This window comes from Ochotona curzoniae, unplaced genomic scaffold, assembly GCF_017591425.1.
Source record: "Ochotona curzoniae isolate NIBS_2020 unplaced genomic scaffold, NIBS_Ocur_1.0 contig_4501, whole genome shotgun sequence".
Taxonomy (NCBI): Eukaryota; Metazoa; Chordata; class Mammalia; order Lagomorpha; family Ochotonidae; genus Ochotona; species Ochotona curzoniae.
Window position 1 is genome coordinate 18,192,608 of NW_024466307.1, and position 14,913 is coordinate 18,207,520.

Sequence of the window (14,913 nt, forward strand, 5' to 3'; positions counted from 1 at the left end):
CCCTGATTGTTTTCCTTTCGGTTCTTTTTGTAAACTGACATTGTCTTGTTTATTTTTTTGAACTTTACTCCTCTGTCTTCCTCTGCAGACTATAAACTCTGTGAAGAGTCTGTTTCCTTTAGCACTGTGGCATGACTACTAAGAGTGGTTGTACACATCATAGTTATTCAGGCAAAATTAGTAGCATTGCAAACATGCACATGGGGTAAGCATTATCACTGAATCAACGAATAAATTGTGTGTTAGTGAGGCTTGCTTACTGGTAGCAGAGAGATCTAAACCCAGGTTGCCTAGATTACATTCTAAATATACGTGGTGACTGCAAAGCAAGGGTTGTTTTCCTTTTTGAACAATCTCACTGATTCTCCAGGAACTTTATGTGTGTAGGCTCGCTGTTTAAAAAAGAAATGAATCAACAGCTAAACATTTATCTAGACAATTAGCTTCAGCATATTTAGAGCTCTAACTTAGACATTTTTTTCTTCCTAAGATTTGGCATTTAAAAAAACTAAGCAAATAAACTGAAAATAATCTTCCCTCCTGATTTTGTTTCTCAAATTTATAAAACCTAAACTATTTTTGTCACTGGTTTGTTTTCCAACACAACTTCATTGCAATAAATTTCATATATCATTACATTTATAATTTTAAAATGTATGATTCAGTAATTTTTATTATGGTTATGCATCTATTAGCAGTTATGGTTGTGTAATCACAGCCACTAACATTTGTATCACCAAGACACCAAGCCATGAACTCATTAGCAGTCTTCCACCTGGTGCCAGGAATCACAAGGCTGCTTTCTGATAATTCCAGTCATTCACAATAAGCTGAATTGTACCTTTTTGGTCTTTATGACCTTGTTTCTTTAATACGACATAGTTTCAAACTTCATCCACATTGCAACATGTGTTGGTACTCCAGTCCTTTTGTAAGACCCAAGAATACTCCATACTCCACATTTTTAGTCAATCATCAAATGATATGGACATTTGAAATGCTACCTTTTTCTTATTATTGTAACTGTTGCTGATATAAACATTTGTACATGAGTTATTGATGGACATATGTTTACGTGTAGAAATGGAGTTGATTGTAGAAGCTTCTTCTTGAGCCTATAAGGAAGTGCCAACTCATTTTCTAAAGCAGCCACAACATTTTACATTCCTATGAATAAGCTACCATGGTTTCAGTTTCTATACGTTGTCATTAATGCTTGCTTCTGCCCATCTTTTTTATAGTGACCATTAAAAATTAGCACAACAAAAAGCAGCACATACTTTATAACCGACAAACTTGTTTTGGATGCCATAATCACCCAAAGTTCTTAGTTTACGTAGGATTCATTCTTGGTGCTGTATGTTCTTTGGGTTCAGAAAAATGTGAAACAGCACATGCCCATAATTGTGGGAAAGGCACATTTACAGAGAGAAGGAGAGACGGAGAGAAAGATCTTCCATCCGCTGGATCACTCCCCCAAATGACTTCAATGGCTGGAGTTGAGGCGATTGAAGCCTGGAACCAGGAGCTTCTTCTGGATCTCCCACACAGAAGCAGGGTCCTAGTGCTTTTTGTTATCCTTTGATGCTTCCCCAGGACATAGCAGGGAGCTGAATGGGAAGTGGAATAGCTGGGACAAGAACTGATGCTGATATAGGATCCTGGTCCTGGCAGGTAGAGGATTAGCCAATTGAGCCACTGTGCTGGGTGAAAATGTCCATTATTTTTTTTAAGATTTATTATTATTATTTTTTATTGGAAAAGCATATATACAGAGAGGAGAGACAGAGAGGAAGATCTTCATCCGATGATTCACTCTCCAAGTGAGCGCAACGGCCGATGCTATGCCGATCCGAAGCCAGGGGCTGCCGGGATTAGAACCGGCATCCATATGGGATCCTGGGCGTGCAAGGCGAGGACCTTAACCACTTGCGCCACCGCGCCGGGCCTGAAAATGTCCATTATTGTACCCATAAAAGGAGTAATTCCTTTGGGGCCTGTATGTTCATCCTTCCCCTTCATCTGACCCCTGCTGTCTTCTTCATAGTTTCTGTCTTTTCAGAACCTACCCTCTTTTGCTTTCCTTCGTCATTTAGAAATTCCTTAAGTCTCCCCACATTTGCTTTTAAAGGTCATGTCTTTTTTAGTGCTGAATAGTAGTCCACTGTTTGGCTGTACTGCACATTATTTATCCATTCCCCTCCTGAGGGAAATCTCTTGGTTGTTTTCAAGTTCTGCAAATGTAAATAAAGCATGTCTGATTCTCTTCGTAAGTTGTCCAATTCTTTGAGAAACACCCAGGAGAGCATTTCTGGACAATGTAGTAGGATTATGTTTAATAATCTAAGGAGCTGCCAAACTGTCTTCTCAGGCAGCTGTCTTTGTTCATATTCCTAGCAGCAATGAGGGAGAGTCCCTGCTGCTCCACATCATTGCCTTGACATCAGTGCTGAGTTTTGGCCGCTGTAATAGGTGTGTAGTCATTTCTCATTGCTGTTCCAACATCGATTTGTTCCATCAAAATTTTTTGTATTTTGCTTGTGTATATCTTGTACATAGTTTGCTAAATGTATGCATGTCCAGGTATTTCATATTTTTGGCTGCTGTTCTTGGGGGTCTTCTGTCCAGCAGGCCCCGAGATCATCAAAGGGTGAGATGACAGTATTCCTCTGCAACAGCGACAAACTGGACACAAACTGGTGGTAAGAGATATCCATTTATTTGAGAGAAGTCACAAGCTTATGTAGGGTAGGAAACCAGGGCAGGCAGAAGGGTGGTCCACACAGTACTTCTACCCAATAGCGACATTGTGACTGGATAGTAGGTTCGTCTGTCTCTCTGGATCCGCCAATGAAGTTATAGGTCATGAAGCACAGGAAGCAGTGTCTCAGGGCAAACTCATTACTTACTGAAAGGCAGGATGAATATAACATTTGTCTTCCTAGAGTTGTTTACCAAGGAAGTCTAGCACAGTTGGTTCAAGAGTAGAGAACAGAAACTGAGGTGTAACCCATCGTTCTTGCTGTATAGCCCATGAACTTGCCAGATTGGGGTCTCGGTTAGCCAAACTGGGAACAGTATGTGCTGTGTGTCTATAGCGTCTCACATGGGCTAGGCTGGCAGAAATCCTCGGGCAATCTCCCACATGCTGAAATTAATGATAATATGCTTTTGACTTCAAGTTATGCTTTTTAATTGCTGGGATTATACAAAAGTTATTGATTCTGCATATTAACTTCATGTCCTGGAATAGACTGTAATTGCTTGTTAATCTCAGATTTGTTAATGTTTTCAGATTTTTTCCATGTAAGTGTAATGTCATTGTGAAAGTCTTTACACATTCTTGCTTGTGTGCTTTGAAAAAATTTTTAAAAAGATTTTTAAACATTTCTGTGGTCTAATTAACATTTCCTCATTGCCTGAGTTTACAGAGTTGCATCTAAAAAGCATTGCCTATTCCACAGTCAAAAGAATATCATTTTAACATTTGTATATTTATTTTTAACTCATTTCAGAATAAGAGGGAGAGAGACAGGGTAAAAAAAAAAAATCACAGTCAAGAGTCTTGCACTCAAGCTATGTCTTCCATAGAGATGGCAAATACCAAAATACTCAAACTATCACTTGTTGCCTCCAGTTGAGTTAGTGAAATCACGTAGTGATGTCATAGGGATTTTTTGAAGGAATGAACTTTTCTTGCACAGGCAAAGAAAAGGAGAGGTTTTTGATTTTTTGTTTTTGGGGTTTTTTTTCCTTTTTGAATGAATGATTACAACTCAGATTCTACCTGAAAAAGCTTAGCCCTTACCCCAAACATAATTTTCATAGGCATCTATAAAATAAAGAATATGAAGCAAGAAAATTATGCTAAGGCATCACACTTGCAGCAAAGCACCATTGTGATCTACTGTGCTACAGGAAATATAACTCAGTTCGGATTCACTGAGAAGGAAGTTGTGATACCTCTATATTTAAGGTCACTGTTTTTCTCTGGAGTTTTGGGTTGCAAGTGATGAGAACCACATCTGCTTAACAAAAAGAGACTGCATCTAATCATGCTGTAAAAAGAACAGGGAGAAGCCGGCTTTTGGGATACTTAGACCTAGAGTCTAAATATCAATTATGAACAATTATGATTGTCCTTAAGCATTGCAACTTTTTACAATCTTCAGCTCCTCTCTAAGCAGAAGAAGCGTGGTTTGGCTCACTCCCTCTGTGAAAACAATTTGAAACGTTTCCAGGAAATAACACAATTCAACCTACTTTGATACACATTTGGTGCTAGGCATTCTTTCTAGAAAGCTGTTGCTCTGACTTGGTTCATGGCCCCTTCCTTATGGCTACATGTGAAGCTTGTTAAAAGAAGAAAATAATAGTGCTGGGAAGCGGAAGCAACTGGTGGGAAAAAAAAACGGTAACTGATCCCTAAGGATAAAATTCGAGGACTACATAGAAATAAGCAAACAAAAGCCAAAGCCACCTTTATGTTTTTAAATACTAGGTGCAGCCTAGAAACATCCCAAGTGTACAGGGAAACTTCATCTCTTTTAATTCTTGTCTTCTTTTGTACTCATCCTATCAAATCACAATCGTAACAAGGGTACAGCATTCTGCAGAAAAAGCTAATTTCCTTGTTGACAAGATTACAAAAGATTAAGGGAAAAATCTGAAGCAGCCCTGTGTGTTTCTGTCTTTTCAGAATTCCTCAGATATTGGCTCATTTAGTAAAAAAGTTACCAATATCAAGGCTGCCTAGTTACCACGAGCAATTCTTTGTTTTGGAAACAGGGAATGATATCAAATATCAGATAATCAGTTCTGCAGCAAAGATGAAGATGAGAAAGAGTTCCAGGCTTAGCAAACTCTGGAATGAGTCGATCATTTGTTTCCCAATAATGATTATCATTCTTAAACCTCAGAAATTCCCGGGAGTGCAACTTAATTGACCAGTTTTCTGGGCAGGGAGAATGCTGTGCTCTGAGGACTTGCTTCTTTTCACAATGCTTGGATTGGAATCTGTTCCCAGTATGAAGTGTTTTTTTTTTTTTTTACAGATTTCTTCATTTATTTGAAAGGCACAGGGAGGAAAAGAGAGGGAGAGAGAGAGAGAGAGAGAGAGAAAGATATCTATCTGCTGGCTCACTTCCCAGATGGTTACAACTGCCAAGATTTGAGCCACTTGCCATCACTTTCCTAGGCACACTGGCAGGGAGCCTGATTGGCAGGTGAGTAGATTGTCCTCAAACCAGCATCCATATGGGATATCAGTGCTGCAGGTGGAGGTTTAACTTGCTATGCCACAGTGCCTGTCCCATAGTGTGACCGTATTAAAAGCGAAGACTTTGTGGATGTAACTAGAGCAGAAGCGTGGATCCCTCTTGAATGAGAAAGGTCCCACAAAGACAGTTTGTGACTTCCACCACGTAAGGCAGCTTGGTTCTATGAACCAGGAAGTGAAACTTTTCCATATACTGAATCTGCCAGTGCCTTGACCTTGTGTTCCCCAGCCAATAGATTTGTGGTAAGTAAAGTTTTATTATTTACAAGCCACTTACCGTATGTTATTTTGTTATAGTATCCTAAAATCTAAGAGAGCTTAAGCTCTTTGCTTGTGAGGGACAAATGTCTTCAAATTTAAAAAAAAAAAAATCAAACCTGCTTTTACCGGTAATGTGACAAACATCGCAAGTAGTTACATGCTAATTCAGGCTGTCACCTTTAATTAGAACTTGGGGAGGCTGCATTTTCCTGTCTTCAGTTTTTGGAAATGAGCCCTCATGATCAAAGAGATACCTTCCTTAAATAATTTAAATAGATATCCATTTTAATTAAAGCAGATATTCTCTATTGGATATGAAAATGGCTTTAAAAAATCTTTAGATTTGGTGGTTGCTGATTAAATGAACAGATTCCTATGCAGAAGGAAACAACATCTGGCATATTTGCCCTGTAGGGATGAGGATCCAGCAGGCATTCAGCTGGACACCTTCTGTGATCCCCACACTTCGCTGAGAAAGCACAATTGGAGGGACCCCCTTCTGCAGCTGCCTGCTTGGTCCCTCTGCAGGTAATAACAGCTGTCAGAGGACAAACCTGTGTGGTTCTGCTCCTTTGAAAAGATACTGCTGTCCTCCCTGACTGAGAACAGAAAAAGACTGAAATGCAGAAAAGTTTTTGATGAATCATTAGACAGTCTCAAATTCCCTGAAAAGTTCCCTGCTGTTAAGACGAGGTATTAACTTATGCAGACTCTATATCCTTATATACCATGGGAAGCAATATGCTGGCCCTCCCTGAGTGTTAAAGGTGAGTAGGCAGCCTGTAAGAAATACGTGTTCGAGAAATACCGGGGAGCAGGATTTCAGTTGTCCTACAGACTTCAAGACCTTTCACTTTCTGCTCCACCGTGACATTTTTCTTCTTTCTTCCTCTCAGTGATCTGGTTTTTTTTTTTCTCCTTTCTTTTAGATTCTCAGAGCAATTGAGATAAGCAACTGTTACTAGAAAACATCGTTTACAATCATATTCAAAAAAAGAATGAGAAGAGACAGAAGATAGAATGATAAAACAGAGACTGAATATTATAAACCAAATGTAATGCACCTGTGTTTTTCAATTTCCTTCTGCACGTAGGCTTCCTGTAGGCATGTTGTGGTAGGGCTGTGACATTTACCCTCCTTTAAATGTACAGGTCCTGCTTAAACTCACCAGTTCAAAATGATTCAATTCATCGACTATTCCATGGAAAGAAGAGATTAGGTATTACTTTAGGCTAATTTTACAGATGGGTTCTGTTAATCCGTGAGAAAAATCCATAAAGATCAAGTTACAAAGATGCCTTTTAGATGTTTATAAAACAACATCACACTGGAGCCTGTATCCCAGGCAGGTGCTGAAGAACAATCTTTCATGGATATGTATCTTGTCCCTTTCGTGCTCTCTGATAGGGCCCGGCGCGGTGGCGCAGTGGTTAAGGTGCTCTCTGATGGCCTAACATCTTCTTGGATTTACAAGTCAGACTCCTTTGTTATGATTAACTTGTAGCCCTTCATCACCCAGCAGGCTCCAAAAGACTTTCTCCTGGCTAGAGGGCTGTTCAGAAAAAAAAAAGTCACTCTGTCTTTGAACCATAACCCTCACATTCAGTCAGTCCTTCTTCCTTTCCCCATCTTCTTCAATTGCTTTATTCTACAGAAGAACAATTTCATACTTAGGGCTTGGAGGTCGTATCATGGTCATTTCTGTTAAAGGGAAATAGAAATAGAGATCAGCACTTCTAAAGTAGCTGAAGCAGTGCTTGGGAATACGTGCAGAGGCAGGAGACTCTTCAGTGAGGATGAGAAAGATGTTTTAAAATTGGCAATGATTTAGAGGGGTTAGTAATACTAGCGGGTCAGATGGTCGGACAAGCTTAGCCGTGGTGGAGAAGTGTAAAGGGGGTGATGAGGAAGTCTCAAAGCAGGAGCAAATCTTCTTTTCAGAAGCATTGAATTGTTTTCAAGTCACCGAGGAGGGTGAGGTGCAAACACGCACATTGGGCTTGTGTGTTTTCCCTAGCAAAGATCAGATCAATGTGTGGCTGAGCACAGAACTCGTAACATTCATGGCCGTGGGGTGACAAAATCAACAATGTTTCATTTTGAAACAAAACCAAGAGACATGATAATCTGGGTGCAAATTTTGTGTTGAAAGTGAAGCTTGTTTGTTTGTTTTTTTGTTGTATCTTTACTTTTTGTAACAATTGCAATTGATTCTAACATGTAACTCCCCTGGTAAGAAACTTTCCCATCAATTGCAAAGAAACATATTTCATGACCTTGCATTAGAATAAGCCCTCCAAAGGATTGCATCTACTGTTCAGCTGAGAAAGAACCAAGCTCTTTTCTAAAAGCAAGTATCAGACAGGTGTTAACGTTAACACACTTCCACTGGACTTCAGGAAAGCACGGACGCTAGAAATCAATGGATCACAATTATTGCTCAAGAGTTTGAGTTCATCTCACACACTGCTATAATGACTTCATTACAGCAAGACATTGTACAAGATATTAGCACAAGAGTACGTCAGACGTATTCATATCTTATATAGAATAGGCATCCTCTGTGACGGCTACTACCATCCCCAGAACAAGAACAAACATTGGCAATCCTGGCACATTTTTGGGTGAGTCTGTGGGGAGTTATGACAGGAGGGAAAAGCAGTGACTTCCTAAGTTTTATTTATTGGCTCTGATGGTCCTGTGAGCTGTGTCTTCCTCAACTAAACCTATCACCATTAGAGCATGACCTTGTATTATTTAGTAAATGAAATAAAAACAAACAAATTTAATAAGTTTGTTACATAAAGAGAGAGAGGAGAAACTCAATTGCTGATACTGGGCTAGACTGAATCCAGAAAGCAGAGACTCAAATCACACCTCCCACAGGAGGGGCAGAAATGCAAGGGCTTGAGGCATCACTGCTCCCTGGCAGGGTTCACATTACCATGAAGCTGGGATCAGAAGATGGAACTGGTTACCAAACCCAGACGCTCCAGCACAGGACATGGGCATCCTAGTTGGCTTAGCTGCTAGGACAGAATGTTGTCCACAGCTAGTGTTTTTAACACCTAAATGACTCTCTGACTTTTTAGTTACTGTCATCTCCCACGCTTAAGACTACCGTTTCTCTATTAAATATTACAAGAGAAAAATGGAAATTATAGTGTGTAACTGTTATTTCACTGCAGGAATTCTTCTTCATCACAAAGAATTGGCCTATTGCTTTTCAATACTTCCAGCCTTTGAGACAGCTTGGAAGACAAGCCATAGTTTTTCACCTCTTCCACTCTGCCAGAATAATCCATTATGGTGCCTCCCTGGGAGTAGACCAACCTTGCTGTGTTACAATCATATTTGAAACAGGGTCTCCATTCAATGGAGAATAGGGAACTGAAAACAGGGAAGATGCTGAGTCAGATAGGATCCCACGTTGGATGACAAGGAGAGATCAAGAAAGCATTGAGGTGTTCCTTTGTGATTCTCTCACCTCTAAGATAGAGGGCTGCCCAAAGAAGGATCCTGTGCCAACAGTAGGATTTAATTTTGTGTAACACGAACAAAAATCCATCCTCTTTGATGGCATCGTGCTCTGAAACATGTAATATATTTTATACAATTGTTCTTTGGTGACAACTTTCGGGTAGCTTACAAAATCATGTCCTTGGCTAATGCAGAGAATTTGTGCCCTGGAAGTGTTTGTGGAGCATTCTCTTACGATTTGTATGTAAACAATTTCAAAGAAGTTACTGAGGCATACTCCCATTTTCATTGTATCTCTCTCTCTCTCACACACACACACACACACACACACACGCACACGCACACACACGCATGCACCATGTATTTATTGCCTCTGACAGGATTTAAAACCATTGGAGTTCCTTCCTGATGCTCCTGTCATAACAATGCCATAGAGGTTTAGACCTCTGCTTTGTGGTATTAGCTTGTGCATCTATAGATCGAGGTGCTTGCTTTTATTCCCTCTGTTTTGTCATAAACTGTCATGTCAGTATAACCTTTTGTTGCATTGCATGTAAGGTGCCCTGGGGCTAATAAGGCTGGCATACTTGATGAACACAATGAAATGACTGTGTGTCAAACACTACCAGCCAGAGAAGCTAGGACTTGTTCATTAGCAGGAAGTCCAACAGGCATGTGTGTGTAAAAAAAAAAAAAAACAAACTTCTGAAGGACACATTATGCATCCTTTTCATTTACAGATTTATTCACTTATGTGAAAAATATGTATGGAGCCAGTGTGCTAGAAGCTTTGAATAAAATGTGGAAACACAAGTGATTATTGAGTAAAGAAAGTTATTAATGAAGTAATCATCAAAACATCAATGATGGGAAATATTAATTGTAAAGGTAGTCCGGTGTGCCAGAGCATGAGCAAATCTAAGTTCCAATAATAAAAGTGAGATGAAATTGGTTAAAGAATGTGCAAAGAGATTATGTGCTGAAGCATGTTTAGAGATGTTGTGTATTATATATTTCTATTGATTTGGAATAATTAAATGAAAAGTTTTGGAGTGAGAGCATTTTTGATCATCAACATAGTTAGAGAGTAAGTCAAGATAAAACTTGTACAAATGGTACTGCGCTTACAATCACCAGAGAATGGAAATCACTGAGGTGGACTAGGCGGGGGTGTGGGCAAGGAAAGAGTCATAAATCAGTCAGTGATGTTTTGGTTGGAAAGATGGAAGAAGCTTGCAGAGCTTGCATGCTTAATGATACATTAGGCTAGATGCATGTCATTGTGTCCCCTGCAAATGCATCATATGGTATATGCCCCATTAACTGTAGAAATAAAAAGAAGTGATATTGCTCTGTTTGATCAGTTATTTCTACTATTCCAGACTCCTTAATAGTGTGTTCTATTATTGATACTAAGATGTGGCTGAGGTCATTTTGCAGGTCATTCTCTAATTACTGAAGTAGTTGGAATTGCAAGTCAATGTGGTGTTTGACTTGCTCTCCTATACTCCTGAGTCCCAAAAGTGTAGTAAATGGTGGCATTACAGAGTGGACCAATAGATTGTGGAGTCAAATCTTGGCAAAAAAAAAGGGGGGGCAATGAACAGAAAGAGGAATGCTAAGTAAAGAAGCGCAGTGTATCAGTGAGAGAATATCCATGATTTTGTGGACTGGAAAAAAATTGAGGCAGTCACTCTACCTGCACAGCCTTTAAACGGCTGATTGAAATAAAGAGCCTGGGTTCAAAACCAGCTATGGTTTGGTTCCAACATCGTGCTAATGTACACCAGAGGACACAGCAGGTGATGGTTTCAGTCCTTGTGTCCCTGCCATGGATGTGGAGAACTTAAATTGGGTTCCAAACTCTTGGCTTCGATCTGACCCATTGCTGCCTGGCTGATGAAGGCATTTTGACTGTGGATTAACAAAAATGAGATCTCTCTGTTTTTGTTTTTCCATCTCCCTCTTTATGCCTTTTAAATACACAAAAATGTAAATGTGTATTTTGAGAATGACCGCAGCTTAAACAGTAAGTATTTATTCTGTTATGGAGACTGAGAAGCAGATGCTGAAGGTGTGTTAATTCTGCTCTTGTTCGTCTTCCAACCTTGCCAATGCTTGCTTGTCATTATGTCCTGGTATGATGGAGAAGACAAGCTTGGTGTTTTTGGTTCCTTTGATTGGGGATGGAAATTTCCCCAGGAGGGCCCCAGTAAATGAACTTTGGGTATTATGAACACAAACTCTCAGTCAGTAGCAACTGGATTAAACACTGATTTTGTGGCATAACACACAGACCCTCTGAACATCATCACTCGATCTATTTCTATATCTGGAAGAGTGCTTACAGTTCCCTGACGTGTCACTTTGTCTCTTTGAATAACTCACAGAATAGCAGCTAGTATTTAGAAATAAGTGTTTGTTTGGTGATTTTTTTCAGACAGCTTCTATTTCTAGTTTAATTCTGCTAGTAAAAATACACTTTGAATACTTCCAATCCCTTTAAATGTGTTAATGTTTACTTAACAGTGTAGGAAATTATTTACGTGAATGTCCCTTGTAAGTGTGATAGATATATGTAATCTGTTATAAGGTGGTGGAATATACTGAGAACACAAATTAGGTGAAATTTAATGATGCTATTATTCACATTTCCTACATGTTTTCTTATTCTTAATTTTTTTTATTAAATGCTGAGAGAGAGGTGTTCTGATTTTTCTCTTCTTTTTTTTTCAGTTTTATCATTGCTATGTGTTTTGTAATTTTGTTGTTAAGTAAATATATGCCCAACTATTCTTGAACAACTGGCATCTTCATCATCATGAAATAATACCACTTTTCCTGGACAAGATTCCTGTTTCTGATGATATTATGATGGCTCCTTTGGCTTCATTTGGATTAGTATTTGCTTGGTGCACGTTCTGTTACTTTTGACCTATCTGTGTTTTGTATCTGAAGTTACTTGATTGTAGAGAGCATATACTTGTAATTTGCTTTCTTAAATCTAATCCAGCAGGTTTTACTGTCTAATTAGTGTTTAAGACGGTTTGTTGTTGTTGTTGTTGTTGTTTAATTCTACTTGTTTATTTTAAAAGAGAGGAAGAGGTCCATAGATCCAATTCCCAGAGGTCCTTAACGGGTAGGCTTGACTAGTTGGGCTGAAGTCAGAAACTGAGGCTGCAACTCAGGTACCCTGTGCAGTACCACATCTCAGGTTCCACCTTAGCTCAGGAGGCTGGGGTGAGGAGCAGAGCTGGATAGCAATGACAAGTACTCCAACATGAGATATGAGCAGCTTAAACACTGGCTTAACTACTAGGCCAGATATCCACTCAATAAACTACAATTATGGATATTGTTTTGAAATCTTCATCTGTGCAGTTGTTTTCTATTTGTTACTGTTTCTCACTTACTATCTATACTTTTTAATTTCAGTCGTTAACCTAGAATGTAGTTTATTACCATTTTACATTAGTGGATGCACCTTGCTGTTTTCCCTCTTACACTTTTATTCAATTGTTGTTATATGTATTCATTACAATTATATATTGCGATATATTTTGTATATGCTATAAGTATGAGATACATTGCTACTACTTTCTGGGATTTTTTTTGCTTTTATTTTATATACTTTTTTATTATTAAGTACATTTATTTTATTGTTTAATTTACAGCCATCCTGAATATTGTGTATTATTGTTGAACTCAACTCTAGCTGATAAGCTACATAAAACATTCATTGACAGTAATGAGCAATTGGCATCAAGCCGAGGTCAGGTTTTAGACATCAGATTAATATTTAGCATTTCTGGAGCCGTAGACTTCCTCTACCTCATGTCCCCTTCAACTTCAGCACCCAGCACCTATTTCCAGGGTCTCACAAATCCACAATGAAAAGTACAGGCCTGTTATCTGACTGTGGTTTCTTCAGACCACGGATTTTTGCTGCTATTTTTGTTGTAATCTTTTACACAGTGATGATTTAAAAGCATCTTCTTACACCTGTATCAATTAGCCTGATGTTTTGTCAAAGACATACAGTTAATAAGAATTATTTTATTTTCTTTTTTCCATGTTAGAAATATAAGGAGACCTAAAAAAAAAAAAATACAAGAGTGCATCCATATGAGGAGAGGAAGGTGAGAAGAATGTGGCTGAAAAAAAACATGACTGAGAGAAAGTTGTCCCTATGAATGAGAGGGGATTAAGTGGTTGTCTACTCAGATAACTATCTCTTTCATTCTAATCACAGAAGTTTTCTTGGAACAAATAGTTCCCTGCCTTTCCCAGAAAGACACTATCATCCAGCTATTTATATCGCATGCTGGATGGGAAAACATTAAGACAGTTCTGCAATCTGTCACTGGACGACAGAACAAATGCTAGGAGCCCCTACCATGCAGCCAAATGTGATCCAGGGCACCCGGGCCATGCTTGCTAAACTCTAAAGTTCCTTAAGACTAGGATCACTGCCATCTGTTTAAATTTCAAATGTCATTCCATGAAAAACATAATATAGAAACTATTTCCTATACCTACAGCAGCTGTTACAGCGAAAATACCAGAAACTAACAACATGAGAATTTTAATTGAAGATGAAGATTGCTGGAGAAGTACCATCTCCCCATGTCAGAGGCAAATAAAAGGCATGCTCTGCTGACGTGCATTATTAGAACCTGTGTGCCCTCCTCAGAGGCTCAGCACTAATGGTGCTGAAGTCCATGAAAGATAATTGCCTTGAGTCATTCTCTAGTCATGGAGAAAGTAAGATTAATAATGAACATTTATTATCATTTTGCAACCAATTTATGTAATGGAACTCATAATAAATAACCACATTTAACACAAGCATTCATCAAAACCAATTTACACATCAATTTGTTCACTATGTGTTAAACTAACCATTTATATGAATAAGTTAGTTTCATTCTGTGTCCTCTGTTCTTTCTGTAAAAGTAAAAATTATTGTTAGATATGGTAATTTCTTTCCTTTTGTAGAGGCAACATTGATAGTGATATATGTTGACTTCTCAGCTATTGCTACATGATGTATAATTTTGCACAGCATGTTGCTTCTATCTGGAGTAAGAGAAAATTATTGTTTTAAAAAATAAAACCATTATTGATAGTTTGTTCTTCTCTAACTTGTCACCCTCGCTGAACACAGTTTGCTATAGGAGACAAGGTGGCTCCATGGACTGTTGATTTTCAATTATTCACAAAAAGGGAACAGGTGAAGCCTAGTATATGAAATTCACAAATGATCTCAATGAATCTTAAGGCACTATTTTCAAGTTGCATTGTTTCCAAGCTTTAATCATTATCAGCACCTCTGTACTACTGCAATGATAAAGAAGTTCTCTTTTTATATGGTCTAGGAAATTCTGCATTACCCAAACATTGACAAATCCATATAGAAGGAAAAATGGGTCCATACTCTCACACTGACACGGACAAATTGAAGTCAGAATTGCTGCCAATTTTTATAAAATGTCTGTATAGGAGAAAACCCAACATGTTAATGATGGATGCAATCCACTGGAGTGGCTTGAATAATGCCTGCACCACTACTGTAAGGATCTCAAGCCTATTCTAGGAGCCTAGAAATAAGTTGCCACATCTAGTAAAGTAGACATGACTCATGTCATTAAATCAGTGATCTTGTCTTTTGTTTTTTTGCACAATAGACCCAGTAGTTGCCACATTGCCATCATATGCTCAAATAATTACATAAGTTTACTCTGTTAATGAGAAATCTGATTCACTCCCTTAGAGATGGCATATTTTACTCTAGTAATAGAAGTCTGGGAACATAAGATCAATCCAGTCATAAAAGCATATACAACACATCACCAATCTAATATGCATATTACGGTGCCTAAGAGCATCAGTG